This window comes from Salmo salar, chromosome 14 (assembly GCF_965601325.2).
Source record: "Salmo salar chromosome 14, fSalSal1, whole genome shotgun sequence".
Taxonomy (NCBI): Eukaryota; Metazoa; Chordata; class Actinopteri; order Salmoniformes; family Salmonidae; genus Salmo; species Salmo salar.
Window position 1 is genome coordinate 73,425,310 of NC_138304.1, and position 21,261 is coordinate 73,446,570.

The 21,261-nt window shown below is 42.1% G+C and overlaps 1 protein-coding gene across 3 annotated transcripts in view; it reads right to left on the minus strand.

The window, feature by feature from the left end:
• Positions 1 to 8,822, minus strand: part of LOC106569916 (semaphorin-6D) — a 128,774-nt gene extending 119,952 nt beyond the window's left edge. For 2 of the 3 annotated variants that reach the window (XM_045694702.2, XM_014141649.3), the window contains exons 1-2: positions 8,595 to 8,822; positions 3,332 to 3,401 (exon numbers count right to left, since the gene is read on the minus strand). The gene's annotated coding sequence lies outside the window, so the exon portion shown is untranslated. The remainder of the gene's footprint in view (positions 1 to 3,331; positions 3,402 to 8,594) is intronic. The other variant, XM_014141648.3, reaches the window with a different exon arrangement.
• Positions 8,823 to 21,261: the final 12,439 nt, after the last annotated feature.

Here is a 21,261-nt window from a genome sequence, read left to right on the forward strand (position 1 = left end):
AGATTACCGCTGAGCTACAACACTAGGCGTCAACCGAAATCCCCCCGACCATGACGACGGAGCAGCATTTCACAGATCCTTAATTTCGACAGGAGGCAGTTGCTTCATGGTATTTATATACTCTGACATGACTTTACACTGGGCAGAGACCCGTTGCTGCCGAATTGGACAAACTATCATCTCTTACCAAATACAGGCCTACAGCAATGCTAAAAGCAAAACACTATAAAGACCTGGCTTTATGTTCCTCCCACGTAATGCAATAAAAATTGTGTTATGAATCTGTGTGGATAGAACCAATAACAGGGCAACAGAATAGAGTGGAAGAGATTAGGAAATTGTGCGAAATCTGGAGATAGATTGAAAAGCTGGTGGGACAAGAGAGAAGAGAAGAGGAGAGATAAAAGTTTATGATGTGAGAAGACGTAGGGCTGTCAGTCAATAAATAATATCATGATATTTGTAGGAAAGGTTTTCATCTTCAGCTCACAATCTGTGGATAATATACGATTAGAAAGGTTCAAACTTTTTGTAAAACATCACAGCACAACTGAAAAATATATGGCACATGGAAACCAAACGAGGGTGGTCTATGGTGATAGGTGGGATGGTCTGAGAGTGGCTGAGGGTTGGGATTAAAGAGTTTATGTTTGGTAATGTATTATTGTTATGTGACTGCTTTATATAAAAGTACCATGTATGTAAAATGTATGTACATGTAGCAAAATAAATGTTTTAACGACACTACGATATTTGTCCTCCTAGAGGGGTGGTGGTGGAGGGTTTAATAAAAAATAAAAAAAATAAGAGTAGGGCTGGTTAAATTCCACAGAACTCGTGATACAATACTATCACGATATTCTATATGTATTGTGATTCTCACGATTCTATATGTATTGCGATTCAAAACTGAGATTTTATTGCAATTTGATGTATATGTCTGCTGCAGAGACAAGAAAAAGCATAATAATATTTGTTTTGATCAGTCATGGAAATAAAAGTGCTGAAAACATGTCGGCTCACTATTTAAAAAGAAGACGTTTTATACCCTTCCCCAAATATACAGTTGAAGTCGGAAATTTACATACACTTAGGTTGGAGTCATTAAAACTCATTTTTCAACCACTCCACAAATTTCTTGTTAACTAACTATAGTTTTGGCAAGTCGGTTAGGACATCTACTTTGTGCATGACATAAGTCATTTTTCCAACAATTGTTTACAGACAAATTATTTCACTTATAATTCACTGTATCACAATTCCAGTGGGTCAGAAGTTTACATACACTAAGTTGACTGTGCCTTTAAACAGCTTGGAAAATTCCAGAAAATTATGTCAAGGCTTTAGAAGCTTCTGATAGGCTAATTGACATCATTTGAGTACCTGTGTACCTGTGGATGCATTTCATTTCAAGGCCTACCTTCAAACTCAGTGCCTCTTTGCTTGACATCATGGGAAAATCAACAACAACAAAAAATCAGCCAAGACCTCAGAAACAAAATTGTAGACCTGCACAACACCTGAAGGTACCACGCTCATCTGTACAAACAATAGTACGCAAGTATAAACACCATGGGACCACGCAGCCGTCATACCGCTCAGGAAGGAGACGCGTTCTGTCTCCTAGAGATGAACATACTTTGGTGCGAGAAGTGCAAGTCAATCCCAGAACAACAGCAAAGGACCTTGTGAAGATACTGGAGGAAACCGGTACAAAAGTATCTATATCCACAGTAAAACGAGTCCTATATCGACATAACCCGAAAGGCCGCTCAGCAAGGAAGAAGCCACTGCTCCAAAACCACCATTAAAAAGCCAGAATACGGTTTGCAACTGCACAAGGGGACAAAGATCGTACTTTTTGGAGAAATGTCTTCTGGCCTGATGAAACAAACATAGAACTGTTTGGCCATAATGACCATCGTTATGTTTGGAGGAAAAAGGGGGATGCTTGCAAGCTGAAGAACACCATCCCAACCGTGAAGCACGGGGGTGGCAGCATCATGTTGTGGGGGTGTTTTGCTGCAGGAGGGACTGGTGCACTTCACAAAATAGATGGCATCATGAGGCAGGAAAATTATGTGGATATATTGAAGCAACATCTCAAGACATCAGTCAGGAAGTTAAAGCTTGGTTGCAAATGGGTCTTCCATTTGGACAATGACCCCAAGCATACTTCCAAAGTTGTGGCAAAATGGCTTAAAGACAACAAAGTTCAGGTATTGGAGTGGCCATCACAAAGCCCTGACCTCAATTCTATAGAAAATGTGTGCAGAACTGAAAAAGTGTGTGTGAGCAAGGAGGCCTACAAACCTGACTCAGTTACACCAGCTCTGTCAGGAGGAATGGGACAGAATTCACTGAACTTATTGTGGGAAGCTTGTGGAAGGCTACCCGAAACATTTGACCCAAGTTAAACAATTTAAAGGCAATACACTCAATTAGTATTTGGTTGCATGTAAACTTCTGACCCAATGGGAATGTGATGAAAGAAACAAAAGCTGAAATAAATCAACCCCCATAAATCATTCTCTACTATTATTCTGACATTTCACATTCTTAAAATAAAGTGGTGATCCTAACTGACGTAAAAAACAGAGAATTTTTACTAGGATTAAATGTCAGGAATTGTGAAAAACTGAGTTTAAATGTATTTGGCTAAGGTGTATGTAAACTTCCGACTTCAACTGTATGTTCCAACAGGACAATGACCCCAAGCATACAGCCAAATCAATGCTGGAATGGCTTTAGAACAAGAATGTGAAATCTCTTGAGTGGCCCAGCCAAAGCCCATACCTGAATCCCATTTCAAATCTGTGGAAAGATTTGAAGATTGCTGTTCACTGCCGCTACCCATCAAATATAAGAGCTTGAGAAAATCTGCAAGGAAGAATGGGAGAAAATCCCCAAATCCAGATGTGCAAAGCTGATACAAACATACCCAAGAAAAATCAAAGCTGCAATCGCCACCAAAGGTGCTTCTACAAAGTAGACTCAGGTGTGAATACTTACGTAAATTAGATCTGTAATTCATCTAAAATAAAATTGACTAAAAACATGTTTTCACTTTGTCATTATGGAGTATTGTGTGTAGATGGGTAAGAAAAAATATATTTAATCCATTTTGAATTCAGGCTGTAACACAACAAAATGTGGAATAAGTCAAGGTGTATGAATACTTTCTGAAGGCACTGTTACTGTATCGATTTACCCCCATCTTTAGAGAAGAGAGGGAAAGGAGACAAAGAGAGGAGAGAACATGAAGTGAGATAAGAACGAGGAGCAGATACTACAGGCACTTGAAGGGGAAGGCTATTTCAGCACTCATTACCTCTGGGGGCATTAGGAGCGATGGACCTTTGAGGACCTCTCCACCGGCGACACAATTCAGCAGCCAACGTCTGGAAAAGAGACAGCCAGGAAATAAAAATCACACCCTCGACAAAACAGCCCATTTCTCAGGGTGCTTCTGCGTCTGCAGGCCCATCAGTGAACGGGACAGAACCTTTGGAGGAAATGGAAAAAAGCTACGATGGCGGGGTCATTTTTAGCCATCACGGGCTGGTGAGCAGAACCCAACTCGGCTGGTGAATGGAGAGGCTACTAACGACAAACAGAGGAAGTGGGACTTTTACAGATCCTCTGGAGCTACAGAGTGAAGCAACATACTAGACGTAACAGATTGATACAGATACTAGGCCAAAAAGACCCATGCGCACAAAGCAACTGTACATCAGGTGGAATGACAATCACACAGGCCTATGCTCATTTCTTAGTGACCACACTATAATAGTTGTGGCTGCTTCGCGTGATGTATTGTTGTCTCTACCTTCTTGCCCTTTGTGCAGTTGTCTGTGCCCAATAATGTTTGTACCATGTTTTGTGCTGCTACCATGTTGTGCTGCTGCAATGTTGTCTTGCTACCAAGTTGTTGTCATGTTGTGTTGCTGCCATGCTATGTTGTCATCTTAGGTCTCTCTTTATGTAGTGTTGTGTTGTCTCTCTTGTCATGATGTGTGTTTAGTCCTATATTTTTAATCCCAGCCCCCATCCCAGCAGGAGGCCTTTTGCCTTCTGGTAGGTCGTCATTGTAAATAAGAATTTGTTCTTAACTGACTTGCCTAGTTAAATATCATTAATATACACACATACATACACTAGCTACTCATCCAAGCTACACACGCCATAAACCGAATACAACACAATCATTGTTATATCTTTCACCCTCACACACAAATACATAGACTCACAGAACACATACACACAATGTCACCAGAAGCGTCCTCAGCTTCCCACTCTGAGAACATCCCACATCCTGCTCTTCTAATTCACTCATCTCAAATCGGCGAGTGCCATGTCAACAACGCAACTGGCTAGATCCAGTTCCCCCTGTCATGGTGCTACGGCTCTCCAGCCGTAACCTCACCACTCCCACTGTGTCACCCTCAGTCACAGCAGAGGGACGGGGAGGGACGGGGAGACGGCACTACACTCAGAGGGGCGGGGAGGGGCGGGGAGACGGCACTACACGCAGAGGGGGCGGGGAGGGACGGGGAGACGGCACTACACTCAGAGGGGCGGGGAGGGACGGGGAGACGGCACTACACTCAGAGGGGTGGTTTCACGTCCAAGCTGAGATAAACCTGTTGGAGTTGTGTGCTGGAAATTCAGGCAGGCAGATATAAAAGCATTAACATGCACAGTTGTAACCACACAGACAAAACACTGTAGAGGTTCCATGCTGATTAGACCTAGACTTTGTGTACGTGCAAACACATTCAATGCAGTACTGATGTTTTTCAAACTTTGTCGGAGCCATGTCTAAACATCAGCGAAGACAGAATATGGCATGATCCGTGTGCTCAAATACAGCCACATACACAACACCGATTTCCAGCTACATTAAATTATCTGTCAACAAAAGCCCACTAAATAGATGCAAACATTGCACACAAGTAGAGGTATAATAGCTCGAGCCATCTGGAAACCTATTAATTGCCAGCGAGATAGAGATGGGTTGAAATGAATGAAGCCACACGCTAAAGAGACAACTCTCACTAAGGGGGAAAGGGATCGACGAAACACCAACTACAGACATCTCTCACATACTCTCTTTTTTACCCCTTTTTCTCCCCAATTTAGTGATATTCAATTTGTAGTTACAGTCTTTTCCCGTCGCTGCAACTCCTGTACGGACTCGGGAGAAGTGAAGGTCGAGAGCCATGCGTCCTCCAAAACACGGCCTTGCCAAGGCGCACTGCTTCTTGACACACTGCTCACTTAACCCGGAAGCCAGCCGCACCTATGTGTCTGAGGAAACACCGTACAACTGGCAACCAAAGTCAGCTACAGTAGCAGGTGCCCGGCCCGCCACAAGGAGTCTCTAGAGCGCGATGGGACAACGAAATCACAGCAGGCCAAACACTCCCCTAACCCGGACGACGCAGGGCCAAATTGTGCGCAGCCTCGTGTGTCTACCGGTCACGGCCTTAGACCGTTGCACCACAAGAGAGGCCTTGAATTCTCTTTTAAGTAATGTAAAATCTTTGAGGCCCATTTTCCTTTATAACAAAAAAAAAAGAAGAGATGTGGTTCGATGATGCAACGACACCGATGGTTTTGTTGTGGCGCCAGTTAATGACACCCTTGAGGTTGTGAACCCAAACTCCTAATTACCAGTTAGCCAATTAAGGCTGTCGCCAAAACCTAGAGCACGTGCCAGAAAACTGGCTTCAGTTCAGTCAGATCAGCTGTTTACAACACTGATTCACTGATCGACAAATCAACTGCCTGAGCACCTGAGGTCTACTGTGATGGTGCTGAGGTGTAGGGTAGAGACCTGGTAAGGGAGAGATTTGTGGTAGGCCCACCTACATGCTGTGGCAGTGATGGAGGGATCTTAGTAGAGCAAGGCCACCTATTCACAGCATCAGTAACTTCATCAGTCATGCAGCAGGTGACACGCACACAGTGAATACATATGCACACACATGCATGCCAAAAATGAAACTGTGCTTTCATTGACACCACACACACACACACACACACACACACACACACACACACACACACACACACACACACACACACACACACACACACACACACACACACACACACACACACACACACACACACACACACACACACACAGCGAATTATAGGGGGCCTAAACCCCCCTGAATAAAAGAGGAGTCTAAATGCAACAAAAGTCCATCTTTGGGGGGTCTCTAAATAATGCAATTTACTGCTACAGTGGTAAATATAAAAATAAAAGCTTATTCTAAATTAACAAACACCCCCACATCTCTGACATGGTTTTAAAAAACTACATTTCCCATATGGCTGCACTTGCTTGTCATCCTGAGACAGTCCCGTATTTCAGCCCCTTTTCAGGTTTCTCAACATTACTTTTTACTAAAACATATCAACTAATTCGGGCTACATGAGTGTAGGTCTAATGAAAATCGCAGAATGTCACTTGACTTGGTGTTTTGTAATCAATGTCTCTTTCTAGTCATCAAATGGGCGTGTGCCCAGTACACTTTTCATATGCTGGAAGTATTTTGGAGTGGACGAACTTGTGCAGGTAGTGATTTGTTTGACAATCAGATGAAAACATCATGACTGGTTGTGTTCATGCCACATGTTTACCATTTAATGACATGTCTTTCCTATTAGGCCCAAATAGGATGGTCCCATGAAAAAAATGTATTCCCCCCTGGACTTCACGGTATAATTCACACACAAACACACAGCACAGGTTGCTGGCTCCAACACAGCATCCTGCTGAGGTGAGATATGATGGCTATGCTGAGGTGAGATATGATGGCTAAATTTAGGTGAGATATGATGGCTAAGCATGTGGTTGACACATGATTGCGCTCTCCTCCAGAGAATGGGCAGTGTGGTCCATTACAGTAGCCTGAGTGCATTGAAGCCTAGAAGATCTTATACAATTTTAACAGTGCATAAATGTTTCAGATAGCCATGTCCGAAGACAACATTTCTCTTCTACTTCAGGATGCCAACGGCAGAATTCTGTGTAAGTGATCATTCATTTAGTAGCCTGCTGTCTACTTCATTTACACTGAACTTTGTTGAGCTTGTAATAAGTCTTTCCATGTTATAATTGCATAATATATTTATGTAGGCCTATGCCCAAATACAAAAGACAGAGGACTTGACGCATTGGCATAATAGCATGACGACAAAAGATGCTAATAATATTTGAGGGAAAGACAATGCGCAAGTCAATTAACCACCTGAAGAGAGCAAGCAAATTCGATTATATTGCCCCATATCTGCCAAAACAATTGTCATACAATCTGTTACCGCGTGAAGGCATTGTTTGAATACATGCATAAAAACGTGCTAATTTGGACTGTGTTTTCGCAGGCAATTGCAGATGGCCAGACGTTACGGAGTACTAAATCGCTAAATCCGGTATTTTGATTGTGAACCAGTACGGTGAGGAAAACGGATTAGGACAAAAGGCGAGTCCCGCGGCAGAGATTTCAGGGGAAATAATAGGCGGATGGCAACCGGGGGTTCAGCAGAAAATCTTTCCTATGGTTGTCATGTGTAATAACATTATTGTTACCACCCGTCTGTGTGTTTAAACATGATTTTTATAAAACGTTTCAAGTTAGGTTTTTTTTAAATGGAAGGCGTATGATATATATATATATATATATATATATACAAAAAACATGATCGTTTTTTTAAAGATACAACTACAACATCATTTACATAGCCTGCACAAAGCATTTCATAACTAATATGATAAACTTTGAAAGCCTCAAAATAAGGAATGGTTATTGGCTACAATTCACTAAAATGATAGGTAGGCTTTGAAAGCCTCAATATAAGGAATTATTATTGTCTACAATTCACTAAAATTATAGATATGTCACTTCAAGTTGACGACTTTATAGGCTAAGCAACATTGCACAGCTGATGCTTTCGATATTGTGTCAATTCTATTTATCGTGCACTGACAACCCTGTGAAGTTGCCCCCATCGATATTCATTGATGACTTGGGGTAGAATGATGCGACGAACCTTTATGGGCAACTATGACCATGACCTCGCACCCTTTAAACTGTCTGGAGAAATCATTTGACATTAATTATAATCACAAACTACAATAGTGAACATCAATCTGGCAAGTTATCAAGTGCCCTAGAAAAATATACATACAACCTGGAAAATACTAACCTAATAAAATAGGCTACCATGTAGCATAAAAATAAAGGATGCAAGCTACAAAACGGTCACTAGAATAAATGCAATGTTTTTCTCATTCAAATGTTTAATTTGACACCTTGTGTGACAGCTCTTTAATTGAGATCTCAGACCTGTCAAAGCAGAAAGTCGCAGACATGCCAAAGTCGTGGGGATGAAGGTTTTCGACAGTTAGTTCGTAAATTCAGTTCAGTGGATTTGCAAAGACCGACAACCCAGAACATACAACATAATGGTCCGCATGAGGACCGACTTTTCAAACATTTGAACCAAACCAAATGTACAGAGGGAGCGGATGCAGATTGTAGGCAACATATACCGCACAGGGGCGACAACACGGAATTTACCTTATCTCCAAAATTAATTCCGCGAGATATTTCCGAGGGAAATAGTCCAAAATTCAGCAAGTGTATTGACGAAGAGGTAACAGTCTGAAAATAATCACTATTTCACTCCTAGAACGTCGTAATTCCCAGGACGCACGCTGTTGAGTTTGCATTGACTATACACCGAAACAGGCGAGATCTACCCAGGCGCGCGGCTGTCGTCTCGTCCAGGACACACCCTCCTCATTTGCATGAAAGACCCTTACGGCCAATTAAGGGTCGCAGCACCGTAGACTACGCAGCTGGCACCTCCCACACCGTTCAAACCATGGTCCAGACTTCAGATCCCAGTCCAGACTGTAAACATAAAATGGTTCTCAGAATGGTTTTCCCCTTTCTTTTTAACACTGTTTCGAATTATCTCTCTCTCTCTCTCTGTGTGTGTGCACGCGTGCGTGCGTGCGTGTGTGTGTGTGTGTGTATGTGTGTGTGTGTGTGTGTGTGTGTGTGTGTGTGTGTGTGTGTGTGTGTGTGTGTGTGTGTGTGAAATCAACAATAGGGTAAAAAATGTACTCAAACATCTTATTATGATAAGCATGAACTATGATATACCATGTCATCTTATTATGATAAGTATGAACTGTGATATACCATGTCATCTTATTATGATAAGTATGAACTGTGATATACCATGTCATCTTATTATGATAAGTATGAACTGTGATATACCATGTCATCTTATTATGATAAGTATGAACTGTGATATACCATGTCATCTTATTATGATATGATAAGAATAAGGATAGTTGCAAGCAAGTAGGAATAACCAGCAACAATATTAGATAAAAGAAAAATGCCTAATTGTGCATTGCATAGTGTTTGACATGGCTTTCTCGCTTCTCTTTTGATCAAATGCAAATCCAATCTACTTTGACCGTAACACATTCTCTCCCTATGCCATTAATATATGTGAGGCCTTGCACAGTCTCACTTGGAGGGTTTTTATCGAACACTTAGGCACACACCTTGAGAACCAAGTCAGTAAGTGGTATTATTCTACATTTTAAACTATAGTCCCAAACCTTGTTTCGCCAGCAATCAAAGCATTTAGAGCCCACCGCTCAACTCCCAATTCAATCTCAGGGATCAATGTCCCAATGTCCCCGGCTGATTTTCCTGCCACCTCCATTTTCCATTTCCCAACAACCTCTGGTGAAACAGCAAGAAATTACATGCCCTTTAGCCCCATGCTGAACCCACTTTGTGTCATTCAAAGTCAGCTGATAATTTCAACAAAAGTGAATCATTCAAATGACATTGTGTTTTCTCCAGAGTAATTACATGTAAAGACACGGCGGGTTTATCCAGAGTGAGACAAATACCTCTGTTTTTTGTTTTTTTACCAGAGCCACACTATGTATAAAAATAAAAAAAATGATAGCCCTATTTATTATGAGAAATGTTGTATCCTGGGAAATATTGGTTTATTTGTCGAAGTCAAAGCTACTGTTAAATGACTATACCGTAGTCTTATGATGTTGATTTCCCCTTCCTCTTTCCATGGTGCTGCCTATTCATAAAAAGGTAATGTTGTTATGTGGACCCCGATGCAGTGTTTGTATTGCTTTGTTAACCCAAGCATGTAGGATCAGCGTCCATTTCATAATTGAGTTATCCAGACTGATGGACATGTTTGTGAATGTAAATTTAACACAAGTGCCAATAAGGTAGGAGAGCCATTTGCAGGCGCCGCTAATGGTATCAGTGACAGGAGAGAGATGACTGTGTTTTGTCAAAGCCACCAGACCATAAACTATCAACAGCAGCCGGAGAGGGGGGGAGAGAGAGTGAAAGAGAGAGAGAGAGAGAGAGAGAGAGAGAGAGAGAGAGAGAGAAAGAGAGGGGGAGAGAGAGAGAGAGAGAAAGAAAGAGTAAATATCTATCTGATGATCTGAATGCACTCTGAAAATGACAAACTGAAACCTTGTAGTGTGCATTGGTATTTACAAATTGCCTGTATTTTAACAATGAAAGTGCGATAATTGGATATCCTATTTATACAAAAACTATGTCATATGAGGGAAGCTATTACCAGGGTTAGAATTGCAGACTTGCCTGGGGGAGCCGATGGGCACTCCTACAACAAATCAGGACATTCCAATAAGCAAAAGAATATTAAATACATCCTCATTTTCTAATAAGCATTATAAACTGGGTGGTTCGAGCCCTGAATGCTGATTGGCTGACAGCCGTGGTATATCAGACCGTATACCATGGGTATGACAAAACATGTATTTTTACTGTTCTAATTACGTTGCTTACCAGTTTATAATAGCAATAAGGCACCTCGGGGGTTTGTGGTATATGGCCAATATACAACGGATAAGGGCTGTATCCAGGCACACTGCATTGCGTCGTGCATAAGAACAGCCCATAGCCGTGGTATATTGGCCATATACCACACCCCCTTGTGCCTTATTGCTTAATTAGAGCACCCCAAGAGTCAATGATACATCAACACATTGGTTACTGGTTAGTGTCACTGAGGTGGTTCGGTGAACTATGCTCATGTGATGATGAGTAACCTTGCTTGATGAGAAGACGTGTGTTAGCTCCCTGAGCTAATGCCTTTGCTTTAGTTCAGCATGCTAACACAGTCTAGTGGTGCATTGGCCACATTAGCCCACATCATATCATGAATGTTGATTCAGTAAGTAAATTAAATGCTCTCAACATTCATTGAGTGCATTCTGTTCTGCTCCAAGTGGGGCTCAACCAGCTGCACAACAATGCACACTACTCAAAGCCAACTGACTAAGCCAACAGTGCAAGAGACTATTCTGTCACTCCATGAATGACAGTTGGCTTTAGGTCTCAGGGAAGGTGACATCAAATCAAATCAAATCAAATGTATTTATATAGCCCTTCGTACATCAGCTGATATCTCAAAGTGCTGTACAGAAACCCAGCCTAAAACCCCAAACAGCAAGCAATGCATGTGAAAGAAGCACGGTGGCTAGGAAAAACTCCCTAGGAAAAACTCCCTGGAAAGGCCAAAAACCTAGGAAGAAACCTAGAGAGGAACCAGGCTATGAGGGGTGGCCAGTCCTCTTCTGGCTGTGCCGGGTGGATATTATAACAGAACATGGTCAAGATGTTAAATGTTCATAAATGACCAGCATGGTCAAATAATAATAATCATAGTAGTTGTCGAGGGTGCAACAAGCACGTCCGGTGAACAGGTCAGGGTTCCATAGCCGCAGGCAGAACAGTTGAAACTGGAGCAGCAGCACGGCCAGGTGGACTGGGAACAGCAAGGAGTCATCATGCCAGGTAGTCCTGAGGCATGGTCCTAGGGCTCAGGTCCTCCGAGAGAAAGAAAGAAAGAGAGAAAGAGAGAATTAGAGAGAGCATATTTAAATTCACACAGGACACCAGATAAGACAAGAGAAATACTCCAGATGTAACAGACTGACCCTAGCCCCCCGACACATAAACTACTGCAGCATAAATACTGGAGGCTGAGACAGGAGGGATCAGAAGACACTGTGGCCCCATCCGATGATACCCCCGGACAGGGCCAAACAGGCAGGATATAACCCCACCCACTTTGCCAAAGCACAGCCCCCACACCACTAGAGGGATGTCTCCAACCACCAACTTACAGGGGGGGGGGGGGGGGGGCAACCCAGACAGGAAGACCACGTCAGTGACTCAACCCACTCAAGTGACGCACCCCTCCCATGGACGGCATGGAAGAACACCAGTAAGCCAGTGACTCAGCCCCTGTAATAGGGTTAGAGAGAGAATCCCAGTGGAGAGAGGGGAACCGGCAAGGCAGAGACAGCAAGGGCGGTTCGTTGCTCCAGCCTTTCCGTTCACCTTCACACTCCTGGGCCAGACTATACTTAATCATAGGACCTACTGAAGAGATAAGTCTTCAGTAAAGACTTAAAGGTTGAGACTGAGTCTGCGTCTCTCACATGGGTAGGCAGACCATTCCATAAAAATGGAGCTCTATAGGAGAAAGCCCGACATCACCAATGTACTCCAGCCAACATGCTACAGACAAGTTTCATATCCATCACACATGCTCACTGGGCACCAGAATCTGGCGGCACAAATAACATCCCATTGCATTTTGCCAAGGCAAACAGCTAGAGAGACTTGATCATTATGAGCCAAACAACTTGCTAACGTCACTGTCTCTAGTTTCTGGGATTGCTAAAGCGATAGAGATGGTGATTATTATATCTCTCCCTGACCAGTGGGTCACTCAGTCAGCATTTCTCTGGACCGTCAACATAATTAATCAAGAAACATACGTTTATTGATCAAATAAAAGAAGATGTATGGTCACATACACCACATAAGTGCAGTGAAACATTAATAGACGACTATGTGATGAACATGATTTGGAACAAATCAATGGTTTACGGTTTATGCAGTTGACTTTAAACCTAATGAAGGACTTTAGCAAGTGTTGACCAACACAAGTCAGCAAACTCTTCGACCCTACAGGAACTTGAATTGCCATCAACTTTTCTCCAACGTCCTGCTACATGGAGATGAATGTTCTCAGTTATATTTTTAATTTTATTTAACCTTTATTTAACTAGTCATGTCAGTTAAGAACAAATTATTATTTACAATGACGGCCTACCCCGGCCAAACCCTAACCTGGACGACGTGGGGCCAATTGTGCGCGCCCTATGGGACTCCCAATCACGGCCGGTTGTGATACAGCCTGGAATCGAACCAGGGTCTGTAGTTGGGCTGCAAATTACTACCTATGTTTTTAAGAAAGCAATCACTAAATATTTCATGGGTGCCTTCGTTTGTCCTGTGGGAGGCGGGAGGACGCCAGGAACAGCAGGCGGAGAGGGTACAAATTCATTTTCGGGAAGGTCACCCAATCCAAAGAAGACAAGTTGACACCCAACTCCCAGATGGATTACAATGAAATCCAAATTGATTGGCCTCATGTCCCAACCAAAAAGGTAGTGGAGAGGAGTCAAGGGCATAAACATAACTATTTTAGAGAGCACACAACACATTTCTATGTGTAGAGTAGACAGACAGAAACACACACATGTTATCTGTAGCCTATAGACTTCCATGCATGACTGACTTGGGACATCACTTTGTTCAATAACCGACCTCGAATCTTTCTATAACCACTTTAACCCAATGAAGTCTGTATGTTTTCTCACTTGTAGGCTTATAGATAAGTAAGACACACTGTCAGACACTAGAGCGAGGAAGGGAACTGGGCGCCCCAGAATAACATCATCAGACAGGCCGCAGACAGAGGGTGACACCGTGTTAATTAAAACACGCCAGCCAATGACCCCCCTGTGTCCCTAATCCACAAATCAAAGGGGCAGGACCGCAGTCTCGCCCCCCACCCCCGGGGCCTCACCCCTTCACCCTAGCAGAGATGTCACAGTGTGCTTGGGTGTTGTTAGCCGTCCTGAGCTAAATAAGGCTAAAGAAGCTGTCACTGCTTTTTCCTATGTACTGTATTTTAGCTTCACTCTTACAGTGCCTTCAGAAAGTTTTCGCACCCCTTGACTATTCCCACATGTTGTGTTACCGCCTGAATTTAAAATGGATAATTGAGATTTTTTGGTCACTGGCCTACACACAATAACCCATAATGTAAAAGTGGAATTATGTTTACAAATTAATACAAAAATTAAAAGCTAAAATATCTTGAGTCAATACGTCTTCAACCCCTTTGTTATGGCAAACCTAAATATGTTCAGGAGTAATCATTTTCTTGACATGTCACATAGTAAGTTGCATGGACTTACTCTGTGTGCAATAATAGTGTTTAACATGATTTTATAATGACTTCCTCATCTCTGTACCCCACACATACAATAATCTGTAAGGTCCCTCAGTCGAGCAGTGAATACAAAAGCAGACATTGAATATATCCCTTTGAGCATGGTGAAGTTACTCATTTCACTTTGGATGGTGTATCAATACACCCAGTCACTACAAAGGTACAGGCGTCCGGAGAGGAAGGAAACCGCTCAGGGATTTCACCATGGGGCCGATGGTGACTGGGTATAATGGCTGTGATAGGAGAAAACTGAGGATGGATCAACAACATTGTAGTTATTCTACAATACTAACCTAATTGACAGAGTGAGAAGAAGGAAGCCTGTACATAATACAAATATTCAAAAAATGCATCCTGTTTGGAACAAGGCGCTAAAGTAATACTGCAAAAAATGTGGCAAAGCAATTCACTTTTTGCCCTGAATACAAAATGTTATATTTGGGGGGAATCCAATACAATACATTACTGAGTACCACTTTCCATATTTTCAAGCATAGTGGTGGCTGCATCATGTTATGGGTATGCTTGTAATCATTAAGGACTGGGAAGTTTTTCAGGATAAAAAAGAAATGGAATGGAGCTAAGCACAGGCAAAATCCTAGAGGAAAACCTTGTTCAGTATGCTTTCCACCAGACACTGGGAAATGAATTCACCTTTCAGCAGAACAATAACCTAAAACACAAGGCCAAATATACACTAGAGTTGCTTACCAAGAAGAGAGTGAATGTTTCTGATGTGGCTGAGTTAGTTTTGACTTAAATCTACTTGAAAATCAATGGCGAGATTTTAAAATGGTTGTCTAGCAATGATCAAGAACAAATTTGACAGAGCTTGAAGAATTTTGAAAAGAATAATGGGCAAATGTTGCACAATCCAGGGGTGGAAAGCTCTTAGAGACTTACCCAGAAAGACTCACAGCTGTAATCATTGCCAAAGGTTCTTCTATAAAGTATTGACTCAAGATTGTGAATACTTATGTAAATTACATGTTTCATTATTTAATATTCAATACATTTGCAAAAATGTCCCACTTTTGTTTTACTTTGTCATTATGGGATGGGGTGGGGTGAATACTTACACTACTGTTCAAAAGTTTGGGGTCACTTAGCAATGTCCTTGTTTTTGAAAGAAAAAAATAAAATTTGCCCATTAAAATAACATCAAATTGATCAGAAATACAGTGTAGACATTGTTAATGTTGTAAATGACTATTGTAGCTGGAAACAGCTGATTTTTAATGGAATATCTACATAGGCGTACAGAGGCCCATTATCAGCAACGATCACTCCTGTGTTCCAATGGCACGTTGTGTTAGCTCATCAGTTGTACTGATTAAAGAAGCAATAAAACTGGTCTTCTTTAGACTAGTTGAGTATCTGGAGCATCAGCATTTGTGGGTTTGATTACAGGCTCAAAATGGCCAGAAACAAAGACCTTTCTTATTTTACTTCCAGTTTTGCGCACCAGTTTCAAACAGCTGAAAATACAATATTTTTGGTAATGGAAAATATATTTTACAGAGGTTTAGATGGTACAATGATTCTCTACACTATACTTATTTGTCTTGTCATTAGGCAAACTATTAGAAATTTAGCAACCAGGAAATGGCAGAGCGATTTCTGCATAGTGCACCTTTAATCATTTTGAATTCAGACTATAACACAACAAAATGTGGAATAAGTCAATACTTTCTGCAGGCACTGTATATGTTAGATTTGGCATGGTGTCTGCATTCCTTTATGTTTTACAGTTCTTCAAAACAAATATATTGGACTGATAAAGTGTACATTGGAGAAGCGCAAACACTCCCATTTGGCTCCATTGGTCTTTCTCGCAATGTCATTATATTCCCCATGTGTTGTTTGACATCCATTGATAGTGAAATTATACTGTGAAAAACATGAATATAATTTCAAAATGTACTGTTACACAAAAAGTAGGTTGGTGGACCTCTGTGGTATAGTTTCTCCCTTGATCCATATTCCTTTTTCAACATTCACAGTGTGTGAGTACCCTTGTATGTGGATCAGTTAACTGTCCATAGAATCCTTTGAGAGCTCTATGCAGTTACAAGCATCATTCACGGGTCCCTGTATCTGACCAAAAAGATACTTATTAAGAACTCACTGGCTCACATGCACACCACTACCTCCTCACAGAAATAGAATGCCATTGCTCACACCCACAATGACACAAACGTCCTTCTTCTTGCATATGTACAGCGATATATTCTCCTGCTTTCACGTGCCGAGCTTCTCGTGCACGCGCACCTGCACTCTCATTCTCTCTTAGACATGTCCAGCCATGATTTGGACCACCGTTTTCATTTCAGCCAGGCAAAATTATAGGTTGCGTGTCTGGAACCACTTTCTGACTGGAGTGAACTTAGGCCTACTTCTACCACAAATTATTTTTCTAAGTGTATTCTGTTGCAGTTCAATAGGCTAATTATTTTCCAACAAGACTTTTTGACTTGTCAATTTATACATTTTGACGTAAACAAACGAAATGTGACAATGGCCGATGGGGCTAAACCCCACGTTGTAACTCCCATACCTCCCTTGACACTTCAAAGGGCAGTCACCTAACGAGTAAAGTCGTAATGTTTGATTGCCTGTTGCATTTCCCTATTCCCAAGGGTAGTTTGTTTTTATGGCCTTTTACTGCCCCTTGTGATATGGATGTGAGCTATATCTCCTTGCTCAAATGATTTCCTGAATGCACCCTAAGTACAATTTTTAAAACGAGACACCTTTTATTAATCTGCCAACTTCCTGGTTTAGTAAAAGTTGAGAGCTTATTCTGGATGCACTGTCCTAGGAAGGACAAAAACAAAGTGAATTAATTCTCTCTCTCTCTCTCTCTCTCTCGATCTACCCATTATTCACTGCAGTCAGGCCCAGAGTGGTGACATCACAAAGATAGATATTTAGGGAATACTGTGAAGTTAAAAACATTAGGTCAATCACCACATTACCATCAATTTGAGCATGCAGACAAAAACCATGAACAAACATGTTGTCTGTCTGCAGCACCTTACCCATAGAAATGCAAGGCATGCTGATTTGCTGTCCTTGTTAGTACACTCATTAACACTTATGACTTAAAACTGCTCATTATAGCTCCAGCCAGATAAAATGCACTATTGGTCTTTGAGACCTACAAGCTGCTTCAGGTGAAAGAGTGACAATGATGTTTACAATCCTTGAAATTCAGCATTAGCAACATAGTCAGTTATCTTCCTCCATCAGCGCTCTCCTTCATTAGGAGGCGAGGTTTGGGTACAGGCAGTGCTTCAACCGCATTGCAACCTCTCTGCACCCCTTGACCCTCTGTCCCCTTCACACACTTCCAGGTTTAAACATAACCCCTTTAAACATAACCCCTTTAAACATAACCCCTAACACGCACACACACACACGCCAAATCCAATTTTGTTTTAATATCTCACAGATGCTCATATGCAATAACCAACCAAGGCCATAAGGTTCTTTATTGTAATTCTAATCAGATTCCAGAACAGTTGGTCTACTTGCTGACTTTCTCAAAATCACTGCACCATGAACCGAAAGCGGGCCTCAAATGGAACAAACACTTGACAAAAAGGAAAGGTTTTCAGATGACATTTAAGCTGACGATGATTGGGGTTTGTCATCTGCATTTGGTATGGGGGTGGAGGTGGGTGGTTGCATGGGGGTTGTGTCAGACCCAATATTATGAAATACAGTACAGCTCAAAGCATTCTGAAATAGGTTAGAATGACCTGCAGTAATATGATTTTGTACGATCCCTAGCTGGCTCTCAGTATTTCTCCTATGAGAGAATGTCGCTCCCTCTACCAATATGATATGGGCTAAAGGCTGAATCCCAACTTGAGATGCATGCGCTTAACCCAAATTTGAGCATAAATCATGCATTGATGTCAATGGAAGACCTGATCGAAAACTCAAGTTACGCAAACAGATCTCCAGTTAGGATTGGGGCCTATGTGATTAGCTAAGGGAGGGGTGGCAACAGAATGGAGGGTGGTCAGGAATGGGGTTAGGGTTGTTGTTACGACCCTCAGTGTTGACCTAACCCTTTGATCCACCGCTGCCCCTGACAGGACAGGAGGGGAAGCAAAACATAACCAACGCCTGGACATGTCTAAAATAATTAGGGGAGATTTGTACGCAGAATCTGTGTTCATGTGTTTGCATGGCTATGTGAAACTGTCTGTTTCACCTCCCTACAAACCTCGACAGAGCGTGAAGGAGGGGATTGGAAGGCATGCTCGATCTATGACTGTTAAGAATGGAGAGACATGCGGCACCCCAATGAACGCAAACACACTCATGTGTGACGGGTGTGCATATGTGAGAGAGGGAGGGAGAGAAGTGGACTCCTCTAACCAAAGTAGTCCCCTTGGTATTCACACAGAGATGCATCGCTCAAGGGATTCACTATTTCAGTGCACCTTATTTAACTTCAAGAGGACATGCGATGGAGCTACCTTAGCATATTTCAATCTCAAGGGTCAAAAGTCAGAGCCATTTTTACCTGAATCAGCAGCATATTGTGCACTAGTACTTGTTATCTCCCATTATTCAACTGTCTTCCTTTTGGTCACACTTTCAACATTATGTATGATATGGAAAATATCAGAAAACAGCAACAAAAAAAGACATGTGTTCACCAAAGATGACCTTGACAACATCATCGTCAGATTGTGATAGGTGGGATGACACTCCACCACCCTTCCCTGAAGGCTAGGGATTCCTGCCAGCACACCAGGTAAAATAATTATGTCACAGTAATCTACCACATCTGACCAGACCACAGCCAACCGCTTGACCAGTGACCACCCACTACCATTTGAGGCTTCACAGCCAACCGCTTGACCAGTGACCACCCACTACCATTTGAGGCTTCACAGCCAACCGCTTGACCAGTGACCACCCACTACCATTTGAGGCTTCACAGGTGACCAGTTGAGGCTTAACTGACCAAATCTTATTTGACTTTTCCAGAACATTACAAATATCTCCAACATCTTAAACAGAACCACCCTGGTTTCGGAGATAAATCGTTAAAGTATATGGGCTTGGGGAACTTGATACTAAAAGGGTCAGAGGTTACAAATGGGTCGGGGGACTAATGACCGAAGGTTAAAATAACGGCTTAAGCTGACAAGTCTCCAGTATTAGGAAGTAATCATTTCAAAACATTTACAAACTTTTCAACTAACAAAACCACTATTCTCTCTCTAATTACCCTAAAGCTAGGAGGATTGGAGTATTGATAATTTGAGCTAAACACGCTGCACATCTCTGAAGTGCCCAGTTTTTAACGGTTTAGCTGGACTTTGCTAATGTGTCCAACTCCAAAATGAGCACAACAGTTAGGATTAGAGTGATAGCTGAAAGGTAGTTTCAACCAGAGGGCATAAAAAGAAAAAAGAAAACAATGAACCCTTAAACAGGGTATACCATTCACCTCCTCTCAGGGTCTGCCTGTCCATCATCCTCCTCGTCCATTTTTCATTTCATTTTCATCACTCATTCATTTTTGTTTTTTAAAGAGGGGGAGAGTAGCAATTTAGTGTGATTTCTAGGTTAACCTCACCTAAAGTCCAGTGGCTGAAAGTGGATGAGACTGGCCTACTCCACAATGACACAGAAGGACTAATAGGTAATTTACAGGAGACAATGTAGGGAGAAGAGAGAGAGAGAGCGAGTGAGAGAGAGAGAGGGAGAGACAGAGAAAGACAGGGACAGAGAGATTGGAAGAATTGGTTATTAAGGAAAACAAGGTAACAGAAATGGAAATGGAGTTAATGATGACTGAACAGAGGGGAAGTGGGAAGGTGATGAGAGAAGCATATAGCAGATATCAGATAGAAAGTGTTTGTGGGAGGCGGTTGGGCACAGAACACAAAGGGAGAAATTAGGTGTGGTAACATCAGCATAAATCATCCATTCAGGCTTACAGGAGATTACAAACTTCACATGAGGTATAACCCTAATTATAAGGACTTCCCGGTGTGTTGCTATGTCAGCTACAGTCGCATGAGCCCACACACACACACACACACACACACACACACACACACACACACACACACACACTCTCTCTCTCAAGAGGACAGTTCGGGGAATATCACAAGTGGAAAATCATTTTGAAACACTGTGATGCTGCCATAACAATACCGTAACCCAAGACTGAGAAGCCAGGGAACTCACTCTATCCTAATTAAGGGCGACGTAATAAGGAGAATCGTTCTTTCAGCAGTAAGAAGAATGATAATTAGTCCTATTTTGCATTTCTGGTCTCAGAGTAATGAGGCCCCACATGGCTAGCTTCTATGGTAACCAGGCAGAGGGGGTGAACTTCAAAACAGATCAACTTTTCAAGGTGAGGCAGAATGGAAGGCACAGGCCCTCTCCCAACAGTTATCCATAAGGTGTGATGTGGGGGCAGGAACAGTTGGGTGGAGGGAGGATCACTGAAGGGAAGGATCACTGAAGGGAATCTGGCTTTCTTCCTTTCATTTTCTCCTCCATTTTCTATTTTATTTTCTTTCTTAGTACAGGGGACATTGCAAATTCAACCCCCTTCAAGATTCTTCCCACATATGGGTAAGTTGCACGGGTCACTGTAGAAAATAGCTTAACTAGCGCTACGTTACAGTATCCATACATACCACTTGATGCAATGTATTGGGCATGCATTATAAGTGGTGTGCTATTATGGAAATTGGAACTCAGCCTATGTCTTGAGTCAACCGCCATCTTGCTCAAGAGGTACGCTAGTAAAAATGCTCAGTTTGTAAAACAAATTGACAGCATCACTTTAGG